Here is a 14,590-nt window from a genome sequence, read left to right on the forward strand (position 1 = left end):
ATAGCCTGTAAAGCACTAAGGGAGTCTGAAACAACCACAAATGATGACATGCAAGTACACATACAATTTATACAAACAGCTTAATATTTCTTTACATTCTGTAGTGTATTATGATTTATTATGTATTTATAAACAATATTTCTGCAGTTAGCCTCACAAATACTCCATTTTCTCTTACAATAAGAGCATGGGAAGATATTATATTCAAAGTTGGACAGGAAATGGCAGACGCTTCAGCCGTTGCCTCTGCCACCAAATTATGGCCTATTTTATTCATTCTAGAGTAAATATGTTTCTGAATTATATTGTTTATTATGTTATATTAGATGAACTGTGATAGATAAATAAGCCGTACAGTTGATATTAGTGTCATATTCAAGTATTTTGTCTCGTCTCCAGAGTGCAGGAACAGATTAATGGCTTCTCAATTAATTTAAATGAGGAAAATTGATTTGATATACAAATAAATTGAGTTACAAGCTGAACAAAGCTATGATGTAATCCTAACTAAACCAAATTAACCACAACTCCAGCCTATTGAAACAGCTAACAAGATAAATGACTTCTTCTCAATCATAGGATCAAGTCTCGCCAATAAGATTCCCAGCGCCGATACCTGAGTGAGTGATTATTAGATGAAAACTTCCCAACATCCCTCTAGCTTGCTCCAACTGAGCCTACGGAAGTCACCCTGATTATTAATTCACTAAAAAATAAATCAGGAAATCTAGAACATCCCACCACTATTGTACAAACGAGTGGCTTATCCTCTCACCCACCATTACATTACTTTTTAACAAATCACTGGAAGCCAGCACTTTCCCGATATTACTCAAAATAGCAAGAGTTACTCCAATACACAAAGCTGGAGACCCAATAGATGTAAACAACTATAGGCCAATATCAAATTTGCCTTTGCTATCCAAAATCTTTAAGAAACTTGTACACAAGAGATTATACTCTTTTGTAACCCACGAAGCATTCTCAACCCCTGCCATTCTGACTTCAGGAGAAACAAAACCACAAATGAATCAATTATAAAAATGCTAGATCTATTTTACACAGCACCTGAAAAAATGAATTCTTGTTCTTGTCCAGACCAGAGCTTTGGTGAGATGGGTAAGGAAGAAGGATGGGTAAGGATAGAAATTTTGGAAAAGGGTGGGAGGGGGGAGAGAGGTAGGATATACACGTAAAAGGTAAGTGGCCCAACCACTTTGGTGTAATTTAAAAAGTGTACGTGAAATGATAAGATATTCTTTAAGGGGTATAACACTAACCCATCAGAGTCACATAGATATAACAGATATATAAGTACATGACTCTGAATTGGTAGTAATTATACAAGTTGCAATTGCTTTTTTTTTTTTTTTGCGATTGCACAACATATATATATGCAACAATGAAGGCAATAATTTTCTGGCCAGTTTATAGAATTACGTGACAATGGCTTCTTACAGGTGGTGTCCAGCCATAGTAAATAGCATAATTTTTACATTAGATTGTTATATAAGATTTCTCCCTAATTGGGGGCGATGATGTTCTCAGTATACATAGAAGGGTTCTGGTGTTACCCAATCTTCTTCATCAGGGAGGTTGCTCAATATCATGGGTCGATGGTAATCATCTTTATGTATAAAACGACGGACCCTCTGTGGGAGAGTCATTCTTTGAGTCCTGTGAGGAGGAGTATTGATGATATAATCCGTGGTATTTACCACTTGTATAGGATGTTCTCTATCTGGCATGTATAGTTCTTGCATTGAATAGAGTTGTTTCTTTTTTAGGGTGTCAAGGCGTACATTTATGGCAGTAATATCTTGTTGTATGTGTAAATCTGCCATTTTAACTCTCTCTCTCCTCCTGGTATCGGTAATGAAGCGAAGAGCTCTATTCTGGACCCTTTGTAACCGTAGCATATTGGTCTTTGTTGTTAATGACATTGGGACACAAGGGTATTCGAGTATAGGTCGTATTAACATTTTATACAGATGTTTTTTGACATGTTGAGGGGCTTGATTGAATTGAATGAGACTGCTAAGACCGGCTTTGGCTATGTTGATCTTTTTAGTTACATGAGATGTTGAGTGGAGCAGCCTGTCTATTTCATATCCCAAAATCTTGTTAGGGTTTCTAATGGCTACAGGTGTACCTCTGATGGAGATACCCCCTTTATCTTCAATTGTTGATGCAAAACATCCTATCGTGCTAACAAGGACCTTGTCAGGATTAGTCATAATTCTCCATTTCTTTTCCCAATTAGATGTTCGACGAAGTTCAATATTCATTTTTTCTATGACTCTCTCATACTTGTATTTTCCTGTTACCGGAGTTGATGAGACGACATGAATAACATCATCTGCAAACTGTGTCACAATTGTATCATTAACCCTTTCAGGGTCCAAGGCCAAAATCTGAAGTCACGCACCAGTGTCCAAGAAATTTTGAAAAAAAAAAAAAAAAATTATTTTTTCTTACAGAATTAAAGAGCATATTTTTGTGAAGGTAATAAAACAAAAAAAATTAGAATCTGATCAGTACTTACCGAGATACAGTGCCAAGAAGTTTGTAGAAAATGATGTGGTGGCGGCAACATCGACGAATTCCACATACGCGTATTATATTATTTTGTTGTTTTAGTTGTTTTTTCTTTTCTTTTCCAATTTTTTTCTATTCCTACTAACATTTGGGGCCTGAGAGACCAATACTGTATATAATTGATATATATATACTCACTGTATTGAACACAATAACCGCACTAAAGTTATTATCATATTATTGTTTACCACTGTTGTTTATTACAATAAACATGCACAAATATTGTATAATACTAATGTTCTATCATATATTTACATATTTACAATCACTGGACATGGTTTTAGAACTGCTGGAGCTTGTGGAACTCCTTGAAACAAGGCACCATGCACAGAGGCACCTTACATTCCTCACACATAAACCGAGTATCTTTGCGTCTTTGTTGCCGTCGTTTTGTTTGTGCACAGACAATGCATCTCTTCTGAGCAAATTTCTTTTGAGTTGAAGGAAGCTGTATTATGAAATGATCACCTTCTCTTCTCAAACGCTTGGGTATATTGTGATGAATTCGAGGACCATGTTGTATTGCAGGTGTTGTTACCTGGTACTTCATTATGAGTTGTCTGACAACAGACAAACAAAATTCACCATACGGTGGTCTGTTACCAGTCTTTATTTGGTACATATTATATGCATTCAGCATTGAAATGTCCATGAGATGGAAGAAAAGTTTCATGTACCACTTGTAACTCTTACGAACACAGTCAACAAAACCAATCTGCATGTCACACTTGTCAACCAAGCGCATGTTTTGTGTATAATCAATCACTGTCACTGGTTTTCGAATACGTTCATTAGTCACTCGATCAACTTTGCCACTGTCTTGCATATCATTACGGTGAATGGTTGTCAACAATGTGACATCTCGTTTGTCATGCCACCGTAATGCCATGATGTCATTGGCAGTAAACACCTGCACGTCATCACCACGAACACCTGCATTGAGCCTGGGCATATGTTTACGATTAGAACGCACTGTGCCACACACATCTGTCTTGTTCACTCGCATGAAATCACTGAGTAATGGGCTTGTGTACCAGTTATCAGTATATAATGTATGGCCCTTACCAAGATAAGGTGCCATTATGTTTCTCACTACGTCACCTGATATACCCAATAACATCTTGGTATCTTTCAATGTTTTACTACCCGTGTATACAACAATATCCAACACCAGGCCACTGTCACAATCACAGAGTACAAACAATTTTATACCAAAGCGGTTCCTCTTGCTCGGTATATACTGCTTGAATGACAGTCTACCTTTGAACAAAATCAAAGACTCGTCAATTACAAGATTCTTGAATGGATAAAAGTATATCCTGAACTTTTGTTTGAGATACATGAAAACATGTCACTTCTGTCAGGCCTGGTTTTGTCAGAGAAGTGCAACATACGTAACAGTAAGATAAACCTGTTCACTGGCATTATTTCACTGAAGGATGGGGTACAAATTAGCCGATCTGTGGACCAGTATGCTTTTATATTATGCTTATAGACGTGAGGCATAAGCATTATTGTTGCAAAAAGCAAATACATTTCTGCAACAGTCGTCTCTTTCCACCTGTGTAGTCTTGACTGTGGTGATAAGATCGTATTTGCCATGGTGTACTGAAAATACTTATTACTTTCCCTGACAATAATTTCCATCAATGGCTGGTCAAAGAATAATTCAAAGAATTCCAGTTCATTGGCCGTGGTTCCAAGGGGACAGGTAGGTAGAATTCCACTTTGCGAGTCATCAAAGTGGTGAGGGCTGGGAACAAAATTGGGATTTTGCTGCCAATCCCAGATACGGTTTGCTGGTGGATACTGGACATCATAGGCTGGTTGTACAGGTGGTTGTGGCGGGCTGGTGGGTGACGCTCCGCTTTGTCCTTGAACTGACGAGTCAGCAGCGTGGGTTCCCGCGTGGCACAGCGAGTCACGCATGGCGGTGCCACTACCACCACCAGCCCCACTAACACCATCCACTGATGTCTGTGGCCCATCCATGCCAAGTGTAGCCACATCATCCTCACTATCACTACCTAAAACGGGTGTAGGGCCACGGGATGTACTCCGGGATGTACTCCGGGATGTACTCCGTCCCCTGGGCACAGCATAGGGTACACTACCCGAGCACATGCGGCGGCGAACATACCGACGCTTCACTGGTGAATATGTTTCCTCACTATCACTACTCGAATGATCGTCGAGCGCAATAAAATCACAATCCACGTCAGAATCATCGTCATTACTGAAGTCAGAGGCCAGGCCACGGGAAAATATTAGTTTTCTCTTACGTTTAGGAACACCCGACCGTGAGTCACGAGTGCCCACACCAGAGGTAGAAGGTCGAGGATCGTCGGGGTTTTCTGCACTATTATCGATATCCTGGTCATTATTTTCGGTCACTAACTTATCAAAGCCGTAGAATTCGTCTTCATTTCCACTTCCATCAGTGTCAGAACTATCAGACAGGAAGAGGAGAGTCCCAATTTTCCGGGGAGTGAGAGCTGACTTGCGACGAGGCATGGTGAACAAGGGTGACTGAGCTGGCGTTCCCACAATGCTATGCAGGCGCCTAGATTTTTTGTTTACAGCGCACACCCACGGCACAGACCCATTCTCTCATATGTAGGCCTATGAGCGCTTTCGCGCTAAATTTGACAGCGCTAGAATTTTGGCGTAGATCTACGGTTTGGACACTCACCGACCAGCCGTAGATCTACGGGACGGACCCTGAAAGGGTTAAACTCTGGTTGAGGAAGGTCATTTACATAAATGTTGAACAGAAGTGGACTGAGACAAGAACCTTGTGGGACACCAGCTGTCAGTATAAAAGGCTCTGTCGACCTGCCATGAAAGGTGGGAATGATTTTTCATTGAGTTAAGAAATTATATATTACTCTGAGAAAAGTCCAGTTATGGTCTGGTAGGTCAATGAGTTTGTATATAAGGCCATCATGCCATAAGCTATCAAAAGCTTTATGAACATCTCTGGTGGCAATTAAGGCAAGATTGCCCTGATGTTTTAGACTTGCTACAGTATCGAAAATAACATTTATTGCATGATTGGTACCTCTATGTATTCGAAAGCCAAATTGTTTTTCAGTAAAAAAGTGATTAAACTCCATATAGTAGTTCAATCTGTTGGAAATGACCTTCTCAAGAACTTTTCCAGTGACTTCAAGTAAAGATATAGGTCTATAGTTCCCAGGTTGGTGGATGTCTTTATTGGGCTTACCAAGAAAGATCATCCTAGCAGTCTTAAAAACCACTGGAAAATGTCCTGAGGCCAAGATGGCATTAAAGATATTTACCAAAGACTGTTTACAATTTCTGGGTAGGAACTTTATTTGTTTCATTATTCCAGAGAGGCCAGGGGCTCTATTTCGCATTCTTCCAATAACCTGACTCATCTCTAGTAATGTAATAGGTCTAGTAAGTGGGTGGGTATCTTCAAGAGTTGAAGTATCAATAGAAGGTAGTGGTTGTAGATCATCCAAGTTCTCATCTCTCCATTCATTTACCAACTGATAATGATTATTGTTAAACTGACGACTGTTATTGTGGGAGAGAATTTTCTCCCATACATCACCCATCAAATTAGCCTGGTCCTGTGGATCGTCAAGTTTAATTTCAACATCCTCATCAGTGAAGGTATGAACTAGGTAGTTAGGAGCCTTGTGCTTTGCCCCTAAAAGTTGTCGGATCTTACTCCAAAATTTTGCTGGTTCACGTTTATACTGATTAGCTTGAAGAACTAGCAATTTCCATAAGTCCCGTTTGTGATGATTAATCATGTTAATTAATTCTTGCCTTAATCGGTGCAGTGTAGCTACTGGTGGTTGTCGCGTTTGAAGATGCCTTCGACATTCTGCTTGATAATTTCTTAAATTGTCTCTAATTTCCCTAGTAGGTTTATATTGTTGGTAAATCTTTGTGGAAGCTAATTGACAAGTTGCATTAGTAGCTTCAATTATTCGATTATGCAGGGACCTGATTGCATCATCAATTGCAGTGGAAGGTAGATTTTCCAATGACACAATTTCATCGTCACCCAGAAATGCCCTGAAGGGGTCAAATCCTAGGGTGTTAAGATTGGGTTTAGGAGGTACAGGTATTCTAAATGGAGAAGTTTGTAGTTGTATTATAACAGGGATATGGTCAGATCCTACGTTTCCACCAGGAGATATACGACAGTGAAAGATGTCACAGTCTGTGTTTGTCAGTACTATATCTGGTGTCCCTGGATGAGGTCCAATGTACGATTTAAAGAATGGGCCTTGAAATGACAAGTTTCTAGCTGTCATGATATTAAATAGTTGTTTTCCTTTTAAGTCACCCAGTGGAATACCAGCTCCACAGTTGAAGATGGCAGGGTGATGAGCATTAAAATCTCCCGCTAGAATTGTTGGAATATCCTATGTAGAGGAATTGACTATACAGTGGACCCCCGCATAACGATGGCATCGCATAGCGATTTTTCCGCATAACGATTACTTTTATCGCAAAATTTTTGCCCCGCATACCGATTAAAAACCCGCATACCGATTTTCGTCCGAGACGCGTCCAATGTGCCCTCAGCCAGCCTCACATGTGCCGCTCCGTCCCATTGTTTACCAGCCAGCCTCCGCGGTAACATCCAAGCATACACTCGGAATATTTCGTATTATTACAGTATTTTCGGTGCTGTTTCTGGAAAATAAGTGACCATGGGCCCCAAGAAAGCTTCTAGTGCCAACCCTACACCTCAAAGGGTAAGAATTACTATAGAGATGAAGAAAGAGATAATTGATAAGTATGAAAGTGGAGTGCGTATAGCCGACCTAGTCAAGCTGTACAAGAAACCCCAATCAACCATTGCTACTATTGTGGGCACCAGAAAGACAATCAAGGAAGCTGTTCTTGCCAAAGGTTCAACTGTGTTTTCGAAACAAAGATCGCAATTGATGGAAGATGTTGAGTGACTCTTATTGGTGTGGATAAATGAAAAACAGATAGCAGGAGATAGCGTCTCTCAAGCGATCATATGTGAAAAGGCTAGGAAGTTGCATGAGGATTTAATTAAAAAAATGCCTGCAACTAGTGATGATGTGAGTGAATTTAAGGCCAGCAAAGGTTGGTTTGAGAGATTTAAGAAGCGTAGTGGCATCCATAGTGTGATAAGGCATGGTGAGGCTGCCAGTTCGGACCACAAAGCGGCTGAAAAATATGTGCAGGAATTCAAGGAGTACATAGAAACTGAAGGACTGAAACCTGAACAAGTGTTTAATTGTGATGAAACAGGCCTGTTCTGGAAGAAAATGCCAAGCAGGACCTACATTACTCAGGAGGAAAAGGCACTCCCAGGACATAAGCCTATGAAAGACAGGCTTACTTTGTTGATGTGTGCCAATGCTACTGGTGATTGCAAAGTGAAGCCTTTATTAGTGTATCACTCTGAAACTCCCAGAGCGTTCAGGCAAAAGAATGTCCTCAAGGATAATTTGTGTGTGCTGTGGAGGGCAAACAGTAAGGCATGGGTCACTAGGGAATTTTTCTATAACTGGTTACACCATGCATTTGCCCCCAATGTGAAAAATTACCTAACTGAAAAGAAATTAAAACTTAAGTGCCTCCTGGTGTTAGACAATGCCCCTGGTCATCCTACAGACGTGGCAGAGCGACTTTATGGGGACATGAGCTTCATTAAGGTGAAGTTTTTGCCTCCTAATACCACTCCTCTCCTGCAGCCCATGGACCAGCAGGTTATTTCCAACTTCAAGAAACTGTACACAAAAGCTCTGTTTGAAAGGTGCTTTGTAATGACCTCAGAAACTCAACTGACTCTAAGAGAGTTTTGGAGAGATCACTTTAATATCCTCAATTGTGTAAACCTTATAGGTAAGGCTTGGGAGGAAGTGACAAAGAGGACCTTGAACTCTGCTTGGAAGAAACTGTGGCCAGAATGTGTAGACAAAAGGGATTTTGAAGGGTTTGAGGCTAACCCTGAGAATCCTGTGCCAGTTGAGGAATCCATTGTGGCATTGGGAAAGTCCTTGGGGTTGGAGGTTAGTGGGGAGGATGTGGAAGAGTTGGTGGAGGAGGACAATGAAGAACTAACCACTGATGAGCTGCTAGATCAACTTCAAGAGCAAGAGGCCACACCTGAGGAAATTGCTTCGGAGGAGGGGAGAGAGAAATTGAAGAAGTTGCCTACTTCAAAGATTAAGGAAATCTGTGCAAAGTGGCTTGAAGTGCAAACCTTCATGGATGAAAATCACCCTCACACAGCTATTGCAAGCCGTGCTGGTGATTATTACACTGACAATGTTGTGAAACACTTTAGGCAAGTCATAAAGGAACGAGAGGTACAGGCCACTATGGACAGATATCTTGTGCGAAAGAAGTCCAGTGACTCTGAAGCTGGCCCTAGTGGCATTAAAAGAAGAAGGGAAGTAACCCCAGAAAAGGACTTACTACCTCAAGTCCTAATGGAAGGGGATTCCCCTTCTAAACACTAACACACTCTCTCCCCTCCTCCCATCCCATCAATCACCACCAGATCTTCAATAAAAGTAAGTGTCATTTAATTGTGCATGCCTTTTTCAGTTTGTGTGTATTAAAATTAACATTTCATGTGGTAAAAAAAAATTTTTTTCATACTTTTGGGCGTCTTGCACGGATTAATTTTATTTCCATTATTTCTTATGGGGAAAATTCATTCGCATAACGATTATTTCGCATAACGATGAGCCCTCTTGCACGGATTAAAATCGTTAACCGGGGGTCCACTGTATATTGTTGTCTCGGGGGGGGGGAAATATCCAGTTACTATCACTAGTTGTCCATGAGACGTTGTCATTTCTATTGCAAGAATGTTATCTTCATCAACATGATTATTTTTAAATGTATAGCCTAATTTAACTAAGATGGCTACACCACTAAAGGGTCCTCTCGATTTCTCCACAGTAGAGTAACCACGTAATTTAATATGTTGATCAACTCTTGCAGCTGTCTCGTTCAAGAGTATAACATCGGGATTGTAATTATGTAGTTCATCCTCAAGGAGGTAACGGTTATTAAAGAAATGTTGAACATTAAGTTGGAAAATTGTAATCCCCATTATTTCTTGCACTTCACTCGTGTACTGCGGTCTGAACGCCTGCAAGTAATGTCATGATTGGTACCCACACTATCCCTGCTGGACTCGTCAAGGGGAGGAGGGAACTTCTGCGTAGTTGCTTGTGTAATAAAAATGCCATCATCTTCACTAGAGGTGGTAATATTAACAGACTCATTAGAATTGTTAGTCCTCATCAGAAAACTGAGGTATGATATTCCCAGTTACAGGAAGCAGAGGCTTGTGAGAGTTAATGGGAGACTGTGGAGGCTCCAAGGGAAAATTAGGTAGGCAAGGTGAGTTACCCTGGGAAAGTTCCTGTTCAACAGGATCAGCTTCAATAGCGGGAGAGTAGGCACCAATTTCTGGGGCATTGTTATGTTCAGGTGTTGACTTATCGGGTTGAGGGGAGTTGACAACCTGGGTATGCGAGGTGGGCGATCCCTGGGCCAGGGATGACTTAGGCTTATTTTTAGATGTAGAGTAGGGTACATACTTCTTGTTATGAGAAGGCTGGGTCATAACAGCCTTCACATTTTCTGGGATAGCGATGGGAGTGATCCCATTAGTCATTAACAGATCATTTAAAACCTGAGAGCAGAGTTGAATGTCACCACCTGCTATGTCTTTGGCCATCATATACATTAGTTGTACTCTTGTCATATCCCCGGCTGTGGATACCTGAGACATAGGAGATGAGACTGAACCTTGTTGTTGCGTTTGTGTATGTTGTAGGTGAGGGTTAGATTGGGGCACTCCAAGAGGGGCAGAATTCCAAACATTGGACCTCTTCAAGGGGGGGCTCCTTGGCATGGTGAAGAGGCTCTTGGTCTGAGGAATTAGACCTGTCGGTCTTCTTCCTCAGACCGAACCTAATTACCCCCCAATCTCCCCTCCCCTATCCCATCCTCCCCTTTTTCCTTTCCTCCTCCCCACCCCTCCCTTTTGCCCTTCCTCTTTTTGGCCTTTGGGATTTCTCCCACAGGCGCGCTAGTTCCTAGGTAGGGGAAAGGATACCGGGGTCTATCCCATTCCGTTGAGGTTCTTGGTGGTGGCGTAGTTTGCCGTGGAATCTGGATCGCCTGGGGATGTCCCAATCCCTCTCCGGTATCCCGGAGTAGCTTTGGGTGTCTTTCGGGCGACGGGTGTATCTCTGGAAGCCACCTTTCGGATTCCGGGGGTGGTGGCCGAAGGAGGTATGCTTTGTGGCGGACATCCGGCCGCCCTCTCTTTTGTCCACCGAGGTAGCTCGGCAGATGTGAGGTTGCTATCCCGGATTGTTAGTTTACTAGCATGATGGGTAGGGTATGGCACGGGTTCCATGCTGCATCTGCGCTACTTGCGGTGCTGAGGTCCTCTTGGGCGCGGAGGGAGATTTCTGGCCCTTTCATTCCTCCTAGGAACTATCCCTCCCCGGTCCCCCCTTTTTTTTATTCTTTTTTTTTCTTTTTATTTTCTTTTCTTCTTTCTTTTTTTTTTCTTAAAAACAAAAAGAAAGAAGTAACCTAACCATGGCAGCCCTAGTCCATGAACCTACTACCCCTGGGCCCCTTCTTGATACCGCACCCCGTTCTGACCCCGCCTCGTCTTTGGACCACTCTTCGGACACTCCTCATGCCTCTGTACCTATTGCCGGTGCTGTTTCCTCACCCACTTCAGGTACTGAGGCCTCGACTGACTCCTTCGATTTATTGGACCCTCGCTCTCCTCTGACTATGCTTCTGGCCTCTCCCTCTACGGTGTGGCAATTTTCAAATCGGCGACCCGTTCCACGTCGGACCAACTCTGGTCCCACGCCTAAATGCCAACGACAATTACCTGCTGATGATACTTCTCCACCTTCTCGTTCTTCTCAGAAACGATCGACACGTCCTTCACTACCTTTCCACGCTCAGTTTCAGACTGAACAATGGACTAAATTCTTCACTTTACGACCGACTTCCTCTACTGCCTATCTTTCTGACCACAGTATTGGCAAGGCACTCCTACGCCATGTTGGTAAAGATATTTCTTTTCATGCTCTTAAGAGCGGTACGCGCATCATTACCGTACAGAATGCTACCCAGGCTCATGAGCTCTCTCGTCTTTCCCATATCGATACTGTTCCTGTCACTCTTGAAAAACATCATTCCCTCAATTCTTGTAGTGGTACCGTTATTCTGCCCCATACCATAGTTCAACAAAATTTCCAGACATGTGGCACTGACATTCTTGAACAGCTTGAACTCCAAGATCTCCCAATCCTCAAGGTAGACACTTACGTTCTTCCTGCCCGCGGGTGGAGACGATACCCTAGCAATGTGGCTCGTTTAACTTTTGACAGCTGAGAACTCCCATCCTCAGTTTATATAGCAGGACATCGGTTACAAGTTCGAAAGGTGATCCCTACACCACAACAGTGTAGAAATTGCTGGCGATTTGGCCATCCAGCGAAATATTGCAGATCTATCACCGAATGCCCAGTCTGTGGTGCTGATGACCATTCTAATACGTCTTGCAATCGATCTCCCTCTTGCCTTAACTGTCATGAGGCTCACCCTTCATACTCTCGCCGATGTCAAGTCTATTTAAACGAGCGGGAAATCCGTTACCTCAAAGAGACAGAAGGTCTCCCTTATGCCATGGCAGTTTCTCATCTCCGCCTCCAAGGGAGACTCCCACGTGTTTCTTATTCCCGTGTTTCAAAACGTCCCCCCACTTCTGGTATCCCATCTTCTACACCCACCTCGGTGGTTACCTCTCCCATAGTCACTCCTGTATCTAATCCTTTTGCTGTCCTCGGCTCAGACGTCCCTACTTCAACGCCTCAGTCTGATCTCGCTTCTTCGAGATCTCTCTCACAAGCCTCAGTATCGACGAGACCTCGTACGACACCTCCTCCCAATCGTCCCTCTACTTCTCAAAAGTCAAAAAAAGGTCCGTTAACACCTCCTACCCATCTTCCACCTCCTCATTTTACCCTCCCTGTCTCTGTCCCTGGTTCTCCCCCTCTCACTGGCTCAGTTACAAGTGTAGAGGTTCACCCTCCTCCTCGTACTGTACCTTCCTCCCCTGTTCCCTCCCAAGTTTCTTCCTCTTCTGCCACCTCCCAGGTTCCTGCCTCTTCTGTCCCCTGCCACGCTTCTCCAGTTCCCTCCACCCTTTCGCCCTCCCCCTACCTTGGTACAGTCCAATACAGTTCCAATCTTTACTCGTCCTCCCCCTACCATTTCCAATATTGTCTCCCATACGACGTCTCTGAATTCCGAAACACTTGAAGCAATCTCTGAATATATTGCAGAGACCAAACCATCAATGGACACTGATCCACCTTCCGCTCTTTCTCTCTCCTCTGCTCCATCTGCGCAACTCCTTTCTTCACAGCGCACCGTTCCTTCGCTGCTTGAACGTTTTCCACTGCCTCCGCATGTGGACTTTTCTAACCCCTCTAGTCCGTAGGAACCCTTACCTGCGGATTTCAAGTATCTTTATCATTGCCAATCATGGCCTATTTACAGTGGAATATACACGGCCTCAGGGGTAATCGGGGCGAGCTTTAGATGTTACTCTCCCAGTTTGCCCCTGTTGGTGTTTGCTTACAGGAACCAAAATTACACTCTGCTGTTATTTCTCCAATCTCAGGCTATAATTTACTGTATTCTTCAGATCCTTTTCCTGATGGGACCTTTAATGAAAGTGCCCTTCTTCTACGCACTGATATTCCGTACCATCAGCTATTTGTTCATACTTCGCTGCATTACACAGCAGCCCGTATCCACTTACATAGGTGGTATACGCTCTGTTCTTAATATCTCTCTCCTTCTTGGGCATTATCTATTCCGGATATTGCCTTCCTTGTTTCGTCATTACCGCCACCGATTCTGTTACTTGGTGATTTTAATGCCCACCATTTCCTCTGGGGGGAGGTCTCACTGTGATTCCCGTGGAATTCAGTTAGAGGCTTTTCTTGCCACCCACCCCCTCCATGTTTTAAATACAGGTACTCACACCCATTTTGATCATCGGACTCATACTCTCTCTTGCATCGATCTCTCAGTCTGCTCTTCCTCCGCCGCATTAGACTTCACTTGGTCTGTTCTCCCGGACTTACATGACAGTGATCATTTCCCAATCATTCTTACTTCCCCTTCATATTCGCCACCTCTTCGCACCCCACGCTGGCAATTTAATTGGGCAAATTGGAACCTTTACTCACACCTAACTGTTTTTAAAGAGGTTCCTTCTTCGTCCTCCATCGATGAGCTTTTACACCTCTTCTCGTCCTCCGTTTTCACCGCAGCTTCTCATTCTATACCCCAAACTTCGGGCAGGCATTCTCAGAAATGCGTGCCTTGGTGGTCTCCTGCTTGTGCTCGTGCAGTACGTTTGAAACACGCTGCATGGGGCAGGTACCGGTACATTAGAACCACAGAGAGACTCCTTGATTTTAAACAGAAGCGTGCGATCGCTCGCCGTGTCATCCGTGACGCTAAACGCACTTGCTGGCGAGATTATGTCTCCACCATCACCTCTGCTTCCTCTATGAGTGCAGTCTGGAAAAAAGTACGAAAACTGAGTGGTAAATATTCTCCTGACCCGGCTCCTGTTCTGCGGGTTGCCGGTGTTGATATAGCAAACCCACTAGTTGTTGCCAATGAAATTGGCAATCATCTGGTCTGTATTTCTCAGGGACTCCATCTATGCCCCTCATTTCTTTCCTCAAAGTCTGCCAGAGAGTTAGCACCCTTGGACTTTTCTTCTCTCAGAGAAGAACAGTATAATGTGCCTTTTACACTTCAAGAACTGGAGGCAACACTCTCAGCTTGTCGATCATCGGCAGCTGGGCCCGACGACATTCATATTCGTATGCTACAACATTTACATCAGTCAGCCCTCGCAGTCCTATTACGCCTTTACAATCTTATT

At 43.1% G+C, this 14,590-nt stretch overlaps 1 protein-coding gene across 1 annotated transcript in view; it reads right to left on the minus strand.

Annotated features, from left to right (window-relative positions):
• Positions 1-14,590, minus strand: part of Impbeta11 (importin beta11) — a 219,058-nt gene that overhangs the window by 14,674 nt on the left and 189,794 nt on the right. The window lies entirely within an intron of this gene.

This window comes from Cherax quadricarinatus, chromosome 17 (assembly GCF_038502225.1).
Source record: "Cherax quadricarinatus isolate ZL_2023a chromosome 17, ASM3850222v1, whole genome shotgun sequence".
Taxonomy (NCBI): domain Eukaryota; kingdom Metazoa; phylum Arthropoda; class Malacostraca; order Decapoda; family Parastacidae; genus Cherax; species Cherax quadricarinatus.